At 42.8% G+C, this 18,101-nt stretch overlaps 1 pseudogene; it reads right to left on the bottom strand.

The window, feature by feature from the left end:
* LOC118369063 (tetratricopeptide repeat protein 7B-like) overlaps positions 1–18,101 on the bottom strand; it is a 149,271-nt pseudogene that overhangs the window by 125,059 nt on the left and 6,111 nt on the right.

Raw genomic sequence — 18,101 nt, 5'->3', positions numbered from 1 at the left:
GCCCCGTACATGCAGTAGAAGGGGTCCGGATATTGTAGACCAGGAGTGGGCTTCGGTGGTAGCACAGCAGCCCTGAAATCCACTATATATAACTTCAGGCTAATTGGTGCTTGCTCCGGGATGGAAACGCTAGCCAGGAGTGGTCACCCGGGATTGCGGTTAGCTAGTTGCGAAGATCCAGATGAAAATGTTCAGAGTTTGAGGTAGGAATCCGGGGATATGGAGAGAAATAGGTCCGTTATGCTCTGGTTTGAGTCACGTTGTTCGAACTGGCGAGAGCTTTCCGAGCTAAAGTTTAGCTGATGACCGCTAGCAATGGTTTGCTGACTGATAGCTGGTAGGTAGTTAGCTGGCTAGCTTAAGTTGAGGGATTCCAGATCCGAAGTAAATAGAAATACTTTAGAAAAAAGCAGATCCACGCTGCATTGGGTGAGGCGGGTTGCAGGAGAGTATTTAGACGTTGAGGTTTTATTTGATTTCAATATTTTAAAAGATATGTGAAGAAAAGGTGATATACAAGGGAAAGACAGGACAAAGACGTCTGACTGCTACGCCATATTGGAAGTAAGTAATTCTAACTATATATAAGTAACTATATATAAAAAGAGGATACATTTTATATATAGTGGATTTCTGAATACTTCTGGCCGTTCTTTGGACACTGTGTTAACTAACCTCCAGACAAGCTGCAAAGCCATACAACTCTCCTTCCGTGGCCTCCAACTGCTCTTAAATGCAAGTAAAACTAAATGCATGCTCTTCAACCGATTGCTGCCCGCACCTGCCCGCCCATCCAGCAGGACTACTCTTGACAGTTCTGACTTAGAATACGTGGACGATTACAAATACCTACGTGTCTGGTTAGACTGTAAATTCTCCTTCCAGACTCACATTAAGCATCTCCAATCCAAAATTAAATCTAGAATCGGCTTCCTATTTCGCAACAAAGTATCCTTCACTCATGCTGCCAAACATACCCTCGTAAAACTGACTATCCTATCGATACTTGACTTCAGCGATGTCATTGACAAAATAGCCTCCAACACTCCACTCAGCAAATTGAATGCAGTCTATCACAGTGCCATCCATTTTGTCACCAAAGCCCCATATACTACCCACCACTGCAACCTGTATGCTCTCGTTGGCTGGCCCTCGTATCATATTTGTCGCCAAACCCATTGGCTCCAGGTCATCTATAAGTCTTTGCTAGGTAAAGCCCCGACTTATCCCGGCTCACTGGTCACCATAGCAGCACCCACCCGTAGCACGTGCTCCAGCAGATATATGTCACTGGTCACCCTCAAAGCCTATTCCGATTGGCCGCCTTTCCTTCCAGTTATCTGCTGCCAATGATTGGAACGAATTGCAAAAATCACTGAAGCTGGAGACTCATATCTCCTTCACTAACTTTAAGCATCAGCTGTCAGAGCAGCTCACATATCACTGCACCTGTACATATCTGTAAATAGCCCATCCAACTACCTCATCCCCATATTGTTATGTTATGCTCCTTTGTACCCGAGTATCTCTACTTGCACATTCATATTCTGCACATCTATCATTCCAGTGTTTAATTGCTAATTTGTATTTATTTCGCCACTACGGCCTATTTATTGCCTTACCTCCCTAATCTTACCTCATTTGCACACACTTTATATAGATTTTTTCTATTGTGTTATTGACTGTACATTTGTTTATTCCATGTGTAACTCTGCGTTGTTGTTTGTGTCGCACTGTTTTGCTTTAACTTGGCCAGGTCAAAGTTGTAAATGAGAATTTCTCAACTTGCCTACATGGTTAAATAAAGGTGAAAAAATAAAAGAAAAATGTCACGCCCTGACCTCGGTATTCTTTGTTTTCTTTATTGTTTTGGTTAGGCCAGGGTGTGACATGGGTGATGTATGTGTTTTTGTACTGTTTAGGGGTTTTGAAGGTTTATGGGGGTGTTTACTATCTACGTGTTTATGTAAGTCTATGGTTGCCTAGATTGGTTCTCAATTAGAGGCAGCTGTTTATCGTTGTCTCTGATTGGGAACCATATTTAGGCGGCCATCTTCTTTGGGTATTTCGTGGGTTATTGTCTATGTCTAGTTGCCTGTGTGCACTTTTGTATCATTGCTTCACGTTCATTTCCTTATTTTGTATAGTTTGTTTAGTGTCTATCTTTATTAAAAGTATCATGTATTCACATTACACTGCGCCTTGGTCTCTTCCATACGACGAACGTGACAAACAAATAAATAATAATATAAATACATTTTATATAGAGTGGTGGATAATGGATACATATTATATATAGTTGATACATATTATATATAGTGGATACATTTTATATAGAGTGGTGGATAATGGATACATATTATATATAGTGGATACATATTATATATAGTGGATACATTTTATATAGAGTGGTGGATAATGGATACATATTATATATAGTTGATACAATTTATATGTAGTGGAGGATAGTGGATACATATAGTGGATACATGTTATATAGAGTGGTGGATAGTGGTTACATATTATATATAGTGGATACATATTATATATAGTGGATACATTTTATATAGAGTGGATACATTTTATATAGAGTGGTGGATAGTGGATACATATTATAAACTCAGCAAAAAAATAAACGTCCTCTCACTGCCAACTGAGTTAATTTTCAGCAAACTTAACATGTGTAAATATTTGTATGAACATAACAACTGAGACAAACTGAACAAGTTCCACAGACATGTGAGTAACATAAATGAAAAAATGTGTCCCTGAACAAAGCGGGGGTCAAAATCAAAAGTAACAGTCAGTATCAGGTGTGGACTCCAGCTGCATTAAGTACTGCAGTGCATCTCCTCCTCATGGTCTGCACCAGATGTGCCAGTTCTTGCTGTGAGATGTTACCCCACTCTTCCACCAAGGCACCTGCAAGTTCCCAGACATTTCTGTGGGGAATGGCCCTAGCCCTCACCCTCCGAACCAACAGGTCCTAGATGTGCTCAATGGGATTGAGATCCGGGCTCTTCGCTGGCCATGGCAGAACACTGACATTCCTGTCTTGCAGGAAATCACGCACAGAACGAGCAGTATGGCTGGTGTCAATGTCATGCTGGAGAGTCATGTCAGGATGAGCCTGCAGGTACCACATGATGGAGGAGGATGTATTCCCTGTAACGCACAGCGTTGTGATTGCTTGCAATGAACAAGCTCAGTCCGATGATGCTGTGCCACACCGCCAAAGACCATGGCGGATCCTCCACCTCCAAACAGCTCCCGCTCCAAAGTACAGGCCTCGGTGTAACACTCATTCCTTTGACGATAAACGCGAATCCGACCATCACTCCTGGTGAGACAAAACTGCGACTTGTCAGTGAAGAGCACTTTTTGCCAGTCCCGTCTGGTCCAGCGACGGTGGGTTTGTGCCCATAGGCAATGTTGTTGCCGGTGATGTCTGGTGAGGACCTGCCTTACAACAGGCCTACAAGCCCTCAGTCCAGCCTCCCTCAGCCTATTGCGGACAGTTTGAGCACTGATGGAGGGATTGTGTGTTCCTGGTGTAATTCGGGGCAGTTGTTGTTGCCATCCTGTACCTGTCCCGCAGATGTGATGTTCGGATGTACCGATCCTGTGCAGGTGTTGTTACACGAAGTCTGCCACTGCGAGGATGATCAGCTGTCTGTCCTGTCTCCCTGTTAATTTATTGTCCTGGCCACATCTGCAGTCCTCGTGCCTCCTTGCAGCATGCCTAAGGCACGTTCACGCAGATGAGCAGGGACCCTGGGCATCTTTCTTTTTGTGTTTTTCAGAGTCAGTAGAAAGGCCTCATTATAGCGTCCTAGGTGACTGTGACCTTAATTGCCTACCGTCTGTAAACTGTTAGTGACTTAGCGACCGTTCCACAGGTGTATGTTTACAAATTATCCTGAAAAGGGGAGTTTATATAGTGGATGCATTTTATATAGAGTGGTGAAAAGTGGATACATATTATATATAGTGGAGGATTGTGGATACATTTTTATATATAGTGGATACATTTGATATATAGTGGAGGATAGTGGATACATTTTATATAGTGGATACATTTTGTTTAAAGTGGAGGATAGGGATACATTTTATATAGAGTGGATACATTTTATATAGAGTGGAGGATAGGGATACATTTTATATAGAGTGGTAGATAGTGGATACATATTGTACCCCTACCACATACTGACTAAAACCAAGCCTTAAAATCGATGCTGAAAATATATTATCTGAGAAAATCTCTGTTCTCATAATTATGGACCTGTATAAACAAGCAATAAAATGTATAGATATTTCCTATGAATAATGGTTAATATGTGCATATCAGTGTGTGTGTGTGTGTGTGTGTGTCAGAGCTGGTATGGTTATTTGTGTGTAAGGTTGTCAGTTGATAGGAGGTGTCAATACCCTAGCTCAACACTTCTCTATGGATCAGACACACTGCAATGTTCCCACACCTACTCAGCTAACACTCTCCCACTGAACGAACTAACCACACGCCTTCTCTGACTGCATGTGTTTATGTACTTAATGCAAGAAAGTATCTCATAAGTGTGTGAGCATTTGTTATGTTATGCGTCACACTGTAACTTTGGAGAAATGTTAACTAGGGTTCAGCTCAGAGTGCTAAACTGCCCGGTAACACCAAACGAGTGAGCGGCCTGCTCCTCTCCCCCCCGTGTCCATCCGTCTGTCTGTGTCTGTCTGTATGTCTGTCTATGTGTATAACGTGGTGGTGCGTATCCGTTTGCAAATGAGGGTTTCATCAAAGACTTAATACATATTTGCTGTTAGGCCTAATTTTCATAAATCGGCTCAAACCGATACAGCACTGACAGTAAGGAATCTCTGTGTGTGTTTGTGTGTTGGCAGGGCTACAGTAAATCCAAGACTGCAGCAGGCAGCATTCTAAGACTTGATTTGCTAATGAGAAGTGACCTGGTTTTTCAGATGCCTAACAGCTAGAGGAAGCACAGACCATGCATCCCAAATGGCAACCTATTCCCTATGTATTGCACTACCTTTGACCAGGGCCCATAGGTGTTTGGTCTAAAGTAGTGCACTCTATAACTGTAGGGAATAGGATACTATTTTGGATGAACTCCTTGCATCGATCCAGTTAGTGTGTACACTAGACATCCCTTATCCAACCAAGCATTTTCCTCTGCTCTATTTAACAAGCCACTTCAATAAAAACATATTATGAAGAATTGCCTTTGTCCTGATGTTTATTTTGTAAGATCCATTTCCTGCTCAGTACCAAAGGCCTCCTCCTAATTCACTGCAACCATGATTGACCACTTTACAAAGGGGGAAAATAATTATACAAAAAGAATGGTGGCAGATATTTTTATCGCAACGCTCAACTTTAAATATCTATGAGCAGAGAGAGCAACACAAGATTCACAGGCAGGCACACTGCTGCATTACTCATGAGTTTAGCAGACACACTTAACGACAGATAATTACCGCTACTCATAGCTTACACATTAGCCATGTATGCAGCTGGCTATTTACTGAAGACGTGTCCTTTTTAGCGTTGGCATTCTCGAGGATAGGAAAAGCACCTTCCCACTGGAAATGCTGTGTGTGTATGCGTGATTTGTATGTCGTGTGTTTTGTATTAATGTATTTGCACCACTATACCAGTGTGTGTGTCTCACACACACCGGAGTGTGTTATTAGTGAGAGAGAGAGAGACGTGTGGAGGTAGGGAGGGAGGCTGGGTGCAGGTTGACATGAAAGAGACACTGTGTTGCATCATCTATGAACTATTATCTTCAGCAGCATCAGTAATGGCAGCCTCCTCTCTTTAACTCTTCTCTTCTCTGGTTTTCAAGTGGTTTCCTCCATTTTCCATGTGAAAAATCCACCTTGCCCTATACAGTGGGTATGTCCCTATTCCATATCGTGCACTACTTTAGACCAGAGCCCTATGGGAATAGGTTGCCATTTGGGACACAACCAGTGCTTCCCAGGCAGACTGTGGTATGGATGGTTCCCCCCAGGAGAGCCAGACAGCACAAAGGAGTGCTTGAGGAGGATGTATTTGATCAAGACACCATCAATTCAGTATATGAAGTAGAGTACCACTGATGGCACACTTGCGACATCCATACTGCTCAAATCATAGGAAACTTCACTTTTGTTTAGCCTAATAATGATTTTGGCAGAAGAGTGCCTCAGTAGGAATGGTAGGAGAATGGTAACTATTGACTGTTAATAATGGGTACTTGGCTGTTCTTCAGTAGCTAACTAGAATGTTTTGTTGTTGTAATGTTTATCCCCTTTTCTCCCCAATTTTATGATTACGATCTTGTCTCTTCGTTGCAACTCTCCAACGGGCTCGGGAGGTGAATGTCGAGTCATGCATCCTCCGGAACATGACCCACCAAGCCGCACTTCTTAACACCCTCTCGCTTTACCCAGAAACCAGCTACACCAACGTGTCGGAGGAAACACCGTTCAACTGATGACCGAAGTCAGCCTGCGGACGCCCGGCCCGCGATGAGCCAAGTGAAGCCCCCCCGGCCAAACCCTCCCTTAACTCGGGCAACACTGGGCCAATTGTGCGCCACCCTATGGGACTCCCGGTCACGAACGATAGTGACACAGCCTGGGATCAAACACCAGGCTCTAGTGACGCCGAAACACTGCGATGCAGTGCCTTAGACCTCTGCGCCACTCGGGAGGCCCTAGAAAGAAATGTAACTGAGGAACTGACTATCACATCATTACTAGCCTACTAATGACATACAGGTACAGTTGAAGTCGGAAGTTTACATACACTTGGGTGGAGTCATTTCAACCACTCCACAAATTTCTTGTTAACAAACTATAGTTTTGGCAAGTCGGTTAGGACATCTAATTTGAGCATTACACAAGTAATTTTTCCAACAATTGTTTACAGACAGATTATTTAACTTATAATTGACTGTATCACAATTCCAGTGGGTTGGAAGTTTACATACACTAAGTTGACTGTGCCTTTAAACAGCTTAGAAAATTCCAGAAAATTATGTCATGGCTTTAGAAGCTTCTGATAGGCTAATTGACATCATTTGAGTCAATTGGAGGTGTATCTGTGGATGTATTTCAAGGCCTACATTCAAGGCCTACCTTCAATCAAAAGAAATCAGACATAAAATTTGTAGACCTCCACAAGTCTGGTTCATCCTTGGGAGCAATTTCCAAACGCCTGAAGGTACCACGTTCATCTGTACAAACAATAGTATGCAAGTATAAACACCATGGTACCACGCAGCCGTCATACGCTCAGGAATGAGACGTGTTCTGTCTCCTAGAGATGAATGTACTTTGGTGCGAAAAGTGCAAATCAATCCCAGAACAACAGCAAAGGTGACCTTGTGAAGATGCTGTAGGAAACAGGTACAAAAGTATCTATATCCACAGTAAAACAAGTCCTATATCAACATAACCTGAAAGGCCGCTCAGCAAGGAAGAAGCCACTGCTCCAAAACCGCCGTAAAAAAAGCCAGACTACCGTTTGCAACTGCACATGGAGAAATGTCCTCTGGTCTGATTAAACAAAAATAGAACTGTTTGGCCATAATGACTATCGTTATGTTTGGAGGAAAAGAGAGAGGCTTACAAGCCGAAGAACACCATCCCAACCGTGAAGCACGGGGGTGGCAGTATCATGTTGTGGGGGTGCTTTGCTGCAGAAGGGACTGGTGCACTTCACGAAATAGATGGCATCATGAGGCAGGAAAATTATGTGGATATATTGAAGCAATATCTCAAGACATCAGTCAGGAAGTTAAAGCCTGGTCGCAAATGGGTCTTCTAAATGAACAATGACCCCAAGCATACTTCCGAAGTTGTGGCAAAATGGCTTAAGGACAGCAAAGTCAAGGTAATGAAGTGGCCATCACAAAGCCCTGACCTCAAGCACATAGAGAATTTGTGGGCAGAACTGAAAAAGCGTGTGCGAGCAAGGAGGCCTACAAACCTGACTCAGTTACACCAGCTCTGTCAGGAGGAATGGGCCAAAAGCTTGTGGAAGGCTACCCGAAACGTTTGACCCATATTAAACAATTTAAAGGCAATGCTTCCAAATACTAATTGAGTGTATGTAAACTTCTGACCCACTGGGAATGTGATAATATAAATAGAAGCTGAAATAAATCATTCTCTCTACTATTATTCTGACATTTCACATTCTTAAAATAAAGTGGTGATCCTAACTGACCTAAAACAGGGAATTGTTACAAGGATTAAATGTCAGGAGTTTTGAAAAACTGAGTTTAAATGTATTTGGCGAAGGTGTATGTAAACTTCCGACTTCAACTGTATATAAAGAGGGCAGATGAAGAACTGATTAATTAACATAGGCCTTCTAATCGTTAAAAGTCTAGCATAACTTTCTGTGAACGACGGTATAAGCGGAACAGATCTCTTGTTTCCATCCACTCAGAGACGCACACTGAAGAACTACCGCAACACTGCACATGTTTCCTTCATCATCAATGCACTGACGCCTACTACCTTTGAGGAGATCAAAGCAGGTGCGGGCAATAAAGTTCTCGCGTAGTTGACTAAATGCCGTAACTAACTACCTTTTTCATAATCTTGCCTTAGCTAAGGAGCTAACTACGAAATTTGCATGGTTATGAGCTTTACATTTTCCCTTTTCTTCACACATCAGTGGTATCAATGGACAAAGTAGGGAGCTGCCATCCAGCTGGAGGGCGAAGAGATATTTCCTCCTCGCTCTAGTACTCTGATTGGCTCAGTTTCAACTTCAGACGGTTGAGTCAAAAACCAAAGTGCCAACTACAAGCCTATTTTCGTGTATTTTATGGTCTTTTTTCATACTGCATACATTCACCTCAAATTGTGTGCATGGTACGCAAAATGCATGCAGGTTGGCAGGTCTGGGCTTGGCATCTTGGCTTTGAGTTGCAAGTCAATCTGAGTCTCTATGGTAATACAAGAGCATTGTTTTCTCTTGGGGGGATTGTAAGTCAAACACAGTGTTATTCTAGGGCAGAGAGGAGTGGAGGAATACCTACTATGCGTCCTGAGACAAACGGACCCTTGGATTGGAAGAAAGCGTGACAGTGGAGAGAGGGAAGAGTGACAGTGGAGGGAGGGAAGAGTGACAGTAGAGAGAGGGAAGAGTGACAGTAGAGAGAGAAAAGAGTGACAGTAGAGAGAGAGAAGAGAGTGACATTGGAGAGAGGGAAGAGTGACAGTGGAGAGAGGGAAGAGTGACAGTAGAGAGAGGGAAGAGTGACAGTAGAGAGAGAGAAGAGTGACAGTAGAGAGAGAGAAGAGTGACAGTAGAGAGAGAGAGAAGAGAGTGACATTGGCGAGAGGAAAGAGTGACAGTGGAGAGAGGGAAGAGTGACAGTAGAGAGAGGGAAGAGTGACATTGGAGAGAGGGAAGAGTGACAGTGGAGAGAGGGAAGAGTGACAGTGGAGAGAGGGAAGAGTGACAGTAGAGAGAGGGAAGAGTGACATTGGAGAGAGGGAAGAGTGGCATTGGAGAGAGGGAAGAGTGACAGTAGAGAGAGGGAAGAGTGACAGTGGAGAGAGGGAAGAGTGACAGTGGAGAGAGGGAAGAGTGACAGTAGAGAGAGGGAAGAGTGACATTGGAGAGAGGGAAGAGTGGCATTGGAGAGAGGGAAGAGTGACAGTAGAGAGAGGGAAGAGTGACAGTGGAGAGAGGGAAGAGTGACAGTAGAGAGAGGGAAGAGTGACAGAGAGGGAAGAGTGACAGTGGAGAGAGGGAAGAGTGACATTGGAGAGAGGGAAGAGTGACAGTAGAGAGAGGGAAGAGTGACATTGGAGAGAGGGAAGAGTGACAGTAGAGAGAGGGAAGAGTGACAGTAGAGAGAGGGAAGAGTGACATTGGAGAGAGGGAAGAGTGACATTGGAGAGAGGGAAGAGTGACAGTAGAGAGAGGGAAGAGTGACAGTGGAAAGAGAGAAGAGAGTGACAGTAGAGAGAGGGAAGAGTGACAGTAGAGAGAGAGAAGAGAGTGACATTGGAGAGAGGGAAGAGTGACAGTGGAGAGAGGGAAGAGTGACATTGGAGAGAGGGAAGAGTGACAGTAGAGAGAGGGAAGAGTGACAGTAGAGAGAGGGAAGAGTGACATTGGAGAGAGGGAAGAGTGACAGTAGAGAGAGGGAAGAGTGACAGTAGAGAGAGGGAAGAGTGACAGTAGAGAGAGAGAAGAGAGTGACATTGGAGAGAGGGAAGAGTGACAGTAGAAAGAGGGGAGAGTGACAGTAGAGATAGAAAAGAGTGACAGTAGAGAGAGAAAAGAGTGACAGTAGAGAGAGAGAAGAGAGTGACATTGGAGAGAGGAAAGAGTGACAGTGGAGAGAGGGAAGAGTGACAGTAGAGAGAGGGAAGAGTGACATTGGAGAGAGGGAAGAGTGACAGTGGAGAGAGGGAAGAGTGACAGTAGAGATAGAAAAGAGTGACAGTAGAGAGAGAAAAGAGTGACAGTAGAGAGAGAGAAGAGAGTGACATTGGAGAGAGGAAAGAGTGACAGTGGAGAGAGGGAAGAGTGACAGTAGAGAGAGGGAAGAGTGACATTGGAGAGAGGGAAGAGTGACAGTGGAGAGAGGGAAGAGTGACAGTAGAGAGAGGGAAGAGTGACATTGGAGAGAGGGAAGAGTGACATTGGAGAGAGGGAAGAGTGACAGTAGAGAGAGGGAAGAGTGACAGTAGAGATAGAAAAGAGTGACAGTAGAGAGAGAAAAGAGTGACAGTAGAGAGAGAGAAGAGAGTGACATTGGAGAGAGGAAAGAGTGACAGTGGAGAGAGGGAAGAGTGACAGTAGAGAGAGGGAAGAGTGACATTGGAGAGAGGGAAGAGTGACAGTGGAGAGAGGGAAGAGTGACAGTAGAGAGAGGGAAGAGTGACATTGGAGAGAGGGAAGAGTGACATTGGAGAGAGGGAAGAGTGACAGTAGAGAGAGGGAAGAGTGACATTGGAGAGAGGGAAGAGTGACATTGGAGAGAGGGAAGAGTGACAGTGGAGAGAGGGAAGAGTGACAGGAAGCAGCAACACACACAGTGGGTTAGGGATGAATTCATAACAAGCCTGGATGTCAGTGTAGGATTATTCCACACACATGCTCTCACTCTCTTACCTATTTTTGAAGTGGATAACATGTGCCCTCTGAAGTCCAGTCTCCAGGAAGTATCCCAGCTCCTGCTCCTGGGCCACTGGACCTGGCTTTGGACTGCGGTTCTGCAACCCCGCACTGAGGGCCTGAAACACATCAAATTGACCAGGGAACAGAGGATGGAGCACAATGTGATGCTTGAAGATGTGTTCAAATTCTGCATCAGCAATAGACTGTTACACTGTACATACGCAAATCAGCCAAACGTTTTAATTCATAAACCACAATATCGTACTTCCAAAACCAGATCGGTAATCAGAGAGATAAGAAAACGCAACCGAGATAACATCAGATAATAGTAGACCTAGAAGGAAAGAAAGAGATAAGAGGAGAGAGGACAAGGGGAAGATTGAAGAACCATGGCTGCTACTCTCTTCTCTGCATCCCCCTCTCCTCTCCTTCCCCTCCTCCTCCTCTCTTCCCACTCCTAACCCTCTCCTCCCCCTATTTTCTCCATCGGTCCAACCAGAAGGTCCCCATTGTGTTCCCACTCTCCTCTCTCTTGTCTGTCAAAAATATGAAATGATTTCATTCAGCAGCAGGTAGCTTGTGTCCTTACACCTTGTGCTGCCTGTCTGACACATGATACACTGAGAGAGAGAGATAGATACCTGGCTTTAGTGCTGTTGCCACATTAATCTCCTGGGTATTGTATCAGTGTCTCTCTGTATGCTGTATGGAATCAGCTGCCGGTTCAATTACAGGGGGGCAGCTCTCTCTGACCTGGTGTTCTGGATGTGTGGGTGGGCTGGGAATGTAGGTGGGGAAGGGAAAGTGTGCTGGAGGTGGGGAGGGAGCTATTTGGGGACGTGCCGCTCCAATGTGAATCAGTTGCACTAAATTAGAAATTCAATATTGAATTCGAACAGCCGATACAGAAGAAAGAAAATGCAGGGGTAAAGCCTGTGGCTTTTGGGGGGAGTGAATTGATGCCACTAGATTAGTTTAAATATTGAATTAAAATAGCACATATAGTTATGACATTTTAGAGCAACAATACAGCTCTATCCTGAGGCTTGGTAACTACAATTACACCATGAGCCCAAAAATGGGCCAAATTAGTATTTGCATCATTGCTCTTCAACTAAGGACACTTAAGGACACTTGCACAAAATAGAAGGTCTGAAAACCATTCACTATCTCTACACTGTGAACACCATAACTCAACAGAGTAGTCACACCAAAGGCCTCAGGGCCAGAATAGCATCAGACAGGCTAGCACTGGGGATGGGAGAATGTTATTGAGTGAGTTCCCACATGATAGCATATATATGCATTCAGACTGACTAGATAGCAGGGCTGCTGAAATGAAAAACATATAAAAAGGTTTCTACACTGTTCTGCAACCCCTCAGAGAGGCCAGGAGAGACTCAGGGATGAAGAGAGCAGAAAAAGAGAGAGGAAGAGAGAGAGAAGAGAGACAAATACAGAAAGTAAGAAAGAAATAAAGAAAAATAGAGAGCGAGAGAGAGAGCAGAGACAGAGAGACGGAGAGAAAGAAAGAGATAGAAAAAGCAAAGAGAGGGAAACAGAGAGCGAGAAACAGAGAGCAGACAGAAAGAGATAGAAAATAAAATGCAAGGGAAAACCCTGTTGGCAGAACAAATCCGAGTGGAGAAAAAAGTTGCTGGTTGAAACAGCGGCCAAGGTCAGACACAGGAACAATCTGGGCCAGTCTGTCAATGCTGCATCGATCTGCTGATGAACCTGGCCCCCTTCAACCACTATGGTACTAATAGTACAGACACCAGCACTTCTGATGGGGTATAGGCGGACTGCACTGTCTAATACACTAGCACACAGGCAGGTCCAACTCCCAAACATTAGCTGATGTGTGGTGAGCGTTCTGGCACAAAATGGTTTCCGCTTTGAGCACTGGAAAAGCCCTATACAAATCCAATCAATTAATGAATGAGTTAATTACAGGCAAGTCCAATCCACTTACTGGGGAAACCAAGGAAGGATAGCGATTCATTAAAGGTCAGGTTGCATGATATATTTCCACAAATCTAACAATGTAGATTGATATTCCATCTGAACGGTCTTTATGCAAAAGTTTCTATAAAATGTTGGTAACACTTCATTTTAAGGGGTCCTTATTACAGTGCATTTATGCAATTACACTGTAACAAGAATTATAATGAATTGTAATTATGCATAGTTACACAGTAATAATGACATGTAACTGGTGGTAATTGCAGTCTGTAATTTGTATTTATTATGGATCCCAATTAGCTGCTGCCAAGGCAGCACCTACTCTTCCTGGGGTCCAGCAGAACTAAGGAAGTTATACAATTTTAAATACATTACAATACATTCATTACAGAATTCACAACACACTAAGTGTGTGCACTCAGGGCCATACTCTACTACCACATATCTACAACACAAAATCCATGTGTACATCTGTGTATAGTGTGTATGTTATCATGTGCCTATGTTTGTGTTACTTCACAGTCCGCGCTGTTCCATAAGGTGTATATTTACCTGCTTTTTAAATCTGATTCTACTGCTTGCATCAGTTATCTGATGTGGGATAGAGTTCAATGTAGTCATGGCTCTATGTGGTACTGTGAGCCTCCCAAAGTCTGTTCTGGACTTGGGGACTGTGAAGAGACCTCTGGTGGCAGGTCTTGTGGGGTATACATGGGTGTCCAAGCTGTGTGCTAGTATTTTAAAACAGACAGCTCGGTACCTTCAGCTTATCAACACCTCTTACGAAAACAAGTAATGATGATATCAATCTCTCTTCCACTTTGAGCCATGAGAGATTGAGATGCATGTCATTAATGTTAGCTCTCCGTGTACTTTTAAGGGACAGCCGTGCTGCCCTGTTCTGAGCCAACTGCAATTTTCCCAAGTCCCTCTTTGTGGCACCTGACCACACTACTTGTTGATAGTGTTAAGAATGCAGAGCAGTGTTTTATTATGGACAGACTACTCCCCATCTTAGCTACTGTTGTATCAATATGTTTTGACCATGACAGTTTCCACATTATTCATTACGAGATGAAGTTGAGGTTTAGTGAATGATTTGTCCCAAATATAATGCTTTTAGTTTTGGAAACATCTATGACTAACTTATTAATTACAGGGGTGTAACAACGGATGTTTGATAGCATGCTTGTTACAAATGTTAAAGCTTCCGATAGCATCCCAACGCACAATATTTCAGCCTTTACAAACCATGTAATAAGCGTAAGCCAATTGAAAACCGACCACATCATTGACAACTCTGCAATACAGATGTGGAGTCTGATGCCCAGGCTCAATGGCAAAAACGGGTTCACATCAAAAAACATATATGTTTTTTATCATTTAACGGTGCTTTTGACAATAGGTAAATGACTTTAACAAAATTGTAAACCTATTAAGCTTGGTTGAATAATGGTTTATATACTGAACAAAAATATAAATGCAACATGTGAAGTGTTGGTTCCATGTTTCATGAGTTGAAATAAAAGATCCCTTGAATTTTACATACATACAAAAATACTGTTTCTCTCAAATTTTGTGTACAATTTGTTTACATCCCAGTTAGTTAGTATTTCTCCTTTGCCAAGATAATCCATCAACCAGACAGGTGTGGCATATCAAGAAGCTGATTAAACAGCATGGTCATTAGACATGTGCACCTTGTGCTGGGGACAATAAAAGGCCAATCTAAAGAGTTGTGTATTTGTCACATGTTTAAAGTTTGGACACGCCTACTCATTCATGGGTTTTCTTTATATGAAATAACACATATGGAATCATGTAGTAACCAAAAAAACGATTAAACAAATCTAAATATATTTTATATTTGAGATTCTTCAAATTATCCACCCTTTGCTTTGATGACAGCATTTTACAGTCTTGGCATTCTCTCAACCAGTGTTGAGTTATTGTCCTGTTGAAAAACATATGATAGTCCCACTAAGCGCCAACCAGATGGGATGGCATATCACTGCAGAATGCTGAGGTAGCCATGCTGGTTAAGTGAGCCTTGAATTGTAAATAAATCAGAGTGTCAGCAGAAAAACACCCCCACACCATCACACCTCCTCCTCCATGCTTCACGGAGCGAACCACACATGCGGAGATCACCTACTCTGCATCTCACAAAGACATGGCGGTTGGAACCAAAAATCGCACTCATCCGACCAAAAGGACAGATATCCACCAGTCTCGTGTCCCTTGCTCGTGTTTCTTGGCCCAAGCAAGTCTCTTCTTATTAATAATAATAATAATAAATAATATATGTCATTTAGCTGACGCTTTTATCCAAAGCGACTTACAGTCATGTGTGCATACATTCTACGTATGGGTGGTCCCGGGAATCGAACCCACTACCCTGGCGTTACAAGCGCCATGCTCTACCAACTGAGCCACAGAAGGACCACGTGGCTATTATTGGTGTCCTTTAGTAGTGGTTTCTTTGCAGCAATTTGACCATGAAGGCCTTATTCACACAACTTCCTCTGAACAGTTGATATTGAGATGTGTCTGTTACTTGAACTCTGTGAAGCATTTATTTGGGCTACAATTTCTGAGGCTGGTAACTAATGAACTTATCCTTTACAGCAGAGGTAACTCTGGGTCTTCCTTTCCTGTGGCGGTCGTCATCAGAACCAGTTTCATCATAGCTCTTGATGGTTTTTGCGACTGCATTTGAAGAAACTTTCAAAGTTCTTGAAATTTTCCGGACTGATTGACCTGCATGTCTTGAAGTAATGATGGACTGTTGTTTCTCTTTGCTTATTTGAGCTGTTCTTGTCATAATATAGACTTGGTCTTTTAGCAAATAGGGATATCTTCTACAGTATATACCACCCCTACCATGTCACAACACAACTGATTGGCTCAAACGCATTAAGAAGGAAAGAAATTCCACAAATTAACTTTTAACGAGGCACACCTGTTAACTGAAATGCATTCCAGGTGACTATCTCACGAAGCGAGTTGAGAGAATGCCAAGAGTTTGCAAAGCTGCCATCAAGGCAAGGGGTGGCTACATTGAAGAATCTCAACTATAAAATATATTTGGATTTGTTTAACACTTTTCGGTTACTACATGATTCCATGTGTTATTTCACAGTTTTGAAGTCTTCACTATTATGTGACAATGTAGAAAAAAGTAAAATAAAGAAAAACCTTGGAATGAGTAGGTGTGTCCAAACTTTTGACTGGTACACACCCTTGAGTCAGCACATGTTAGAATCACCTTTGGCAGCGACGAAAGCTGAGTCTTTCTAGGTACGTCTTAGAGTTTTGCACACTCTGGATTATAAAACATTTGCCCATTTATAATTTTAAAAATTATTCAAGCTCTGTTAAATTGGTTGTTGATCATAGCTAGATAACTTGGTTTTGCCACAGATTTTCAAGCAGATTTAAGTCAAAACTTAAACTCTGCCACCCAAGAACATTCACTGTCTTCTTGGTAAGCAACTCCATTGTAGATTTGGCCTTGTGTTTCAGGTTATTGTCCTGCTGAAAGGTGAATTAATCTCCAAGTGTCTGGTGTTAAGTAGACTGAACCAGGTTTTCTTCTAGGATTTTGCCTGTTGCTTAGCTCCATTCTGTTGATTTTTTTATCCTGAAATACTCTCCAGTCCTTAATGATTACAAGCATACCCATAACATGATGCAGCCCCCACTGATTGAAAAAATAGAGAGTGATAATCAGTAATGTGCTGTATTGGATTTACCCCAAACATACTGTAACACTACTTTGAGAAACAGGCGCCTCACAAGTCCTCAACTGGCAGCTTCATTAAATAGTACTCGCAAAACACCAGTCTCGATGTCAACAGTGAAGAGGCGACTCCTGGATGCTGGCCTTCTAGGCAGAGTTCCTTTGTCCAGTGTCTGTGTTCTTTTGCCCATCTTAATATTTTATTAGTATTGGCCAGTCTGAAATATGGCTTTTTCTTTGTAACTATGACTAGAAGGCCAGCATCCCAGAGTCGCCTCATAAACTGTTGACGTTGAGACTGGTGTTTTGCGGGTACTATTTAATGAAGCTGCCAGTTGAGGACTTGTGAGGCGTCTGTTTCTCAAACTAGACACTAATGTACTTGTCCTCTTGCTCAGTTGTGCACCGGGGCCTCCCACAGTTTGCTCTGTTCTGTGAAGGGAGTAATATACAGCGTTGTACGAGATCTTCAGTTTCTTGGCAATTTCTCACATGGAATAGCCGTCATTTCTCAGAACAAGTATAGACTGACATGTTTCAGAAGAAAGTTCTTTATTTCTGGCCATTTGAAGCCTGTAATCGAACCCACAAATGCGGATGCTCCAGATACTCAACTAGTTTAAAGAAGGCCAGTTTTATTGCTTCTAATCAGAACAACAGTTTTCAGCTGTGCTAACATAACCCTTATGCAATTATGAAAACCCTTTTGCAATTTTCATAATTGCAAAAGGGTTTTCTAATGATCAATTAGCCTTTTAAAATTATAAACTTGGATTAGCTAACACAACGTGCCATTGGATCACAGGAGTGATGGTTGCTGATAATGGGCCTCCGTACGACTATGTAGATATTCCATAAAAAATCTGACGTTTCCAGCTACAATCGTCATTTACAACATTAACAATGTCTACACTGTATTTCATGTTATTTTATTGACATAAATGTGCTTTTATGTAAAAAACAAGGACATTTCTAAGTGACCCCAAACTTTTGAACGGTAGGTTTTTTTTCTCACCCCTTTTTCTCCCCAATTTCGTGGTATCCAATTGGTAGTTACAGTCTTGTCTCAACACTGCAACTCCCGTATGGACTCGGGAGAGGCGAAGGTCGAGAGGCATGCGTCCTTCGAAACACGACCCAACCAAGCCGCACTGTTTCTTGACACAATGCCCACTTAACCCGGAAGCCAGCGGACCAATGTGTCGGAGGAAACACTGTACACCTGGCGACCGTGTCAGA

This window comes from Oncorhynchus keta, chromosome 35 (assembly GCF_023373465.1).
Source record: "Oncorhynchus keta strain PuntledgeMale-10-30-2019 chromosome 35, Oket_V2, whole genome shotgun sequence".
Lineage (NCBI taxonomy): Eukaryota > Metazoa > Chordata > Actinopteri > Salmoniformes > Salmonidae > Oncorhynchus > Oncorhynchus keta.
This window is presented reverse-complemented; position numbering and strand designations above follow the sequence as displayed.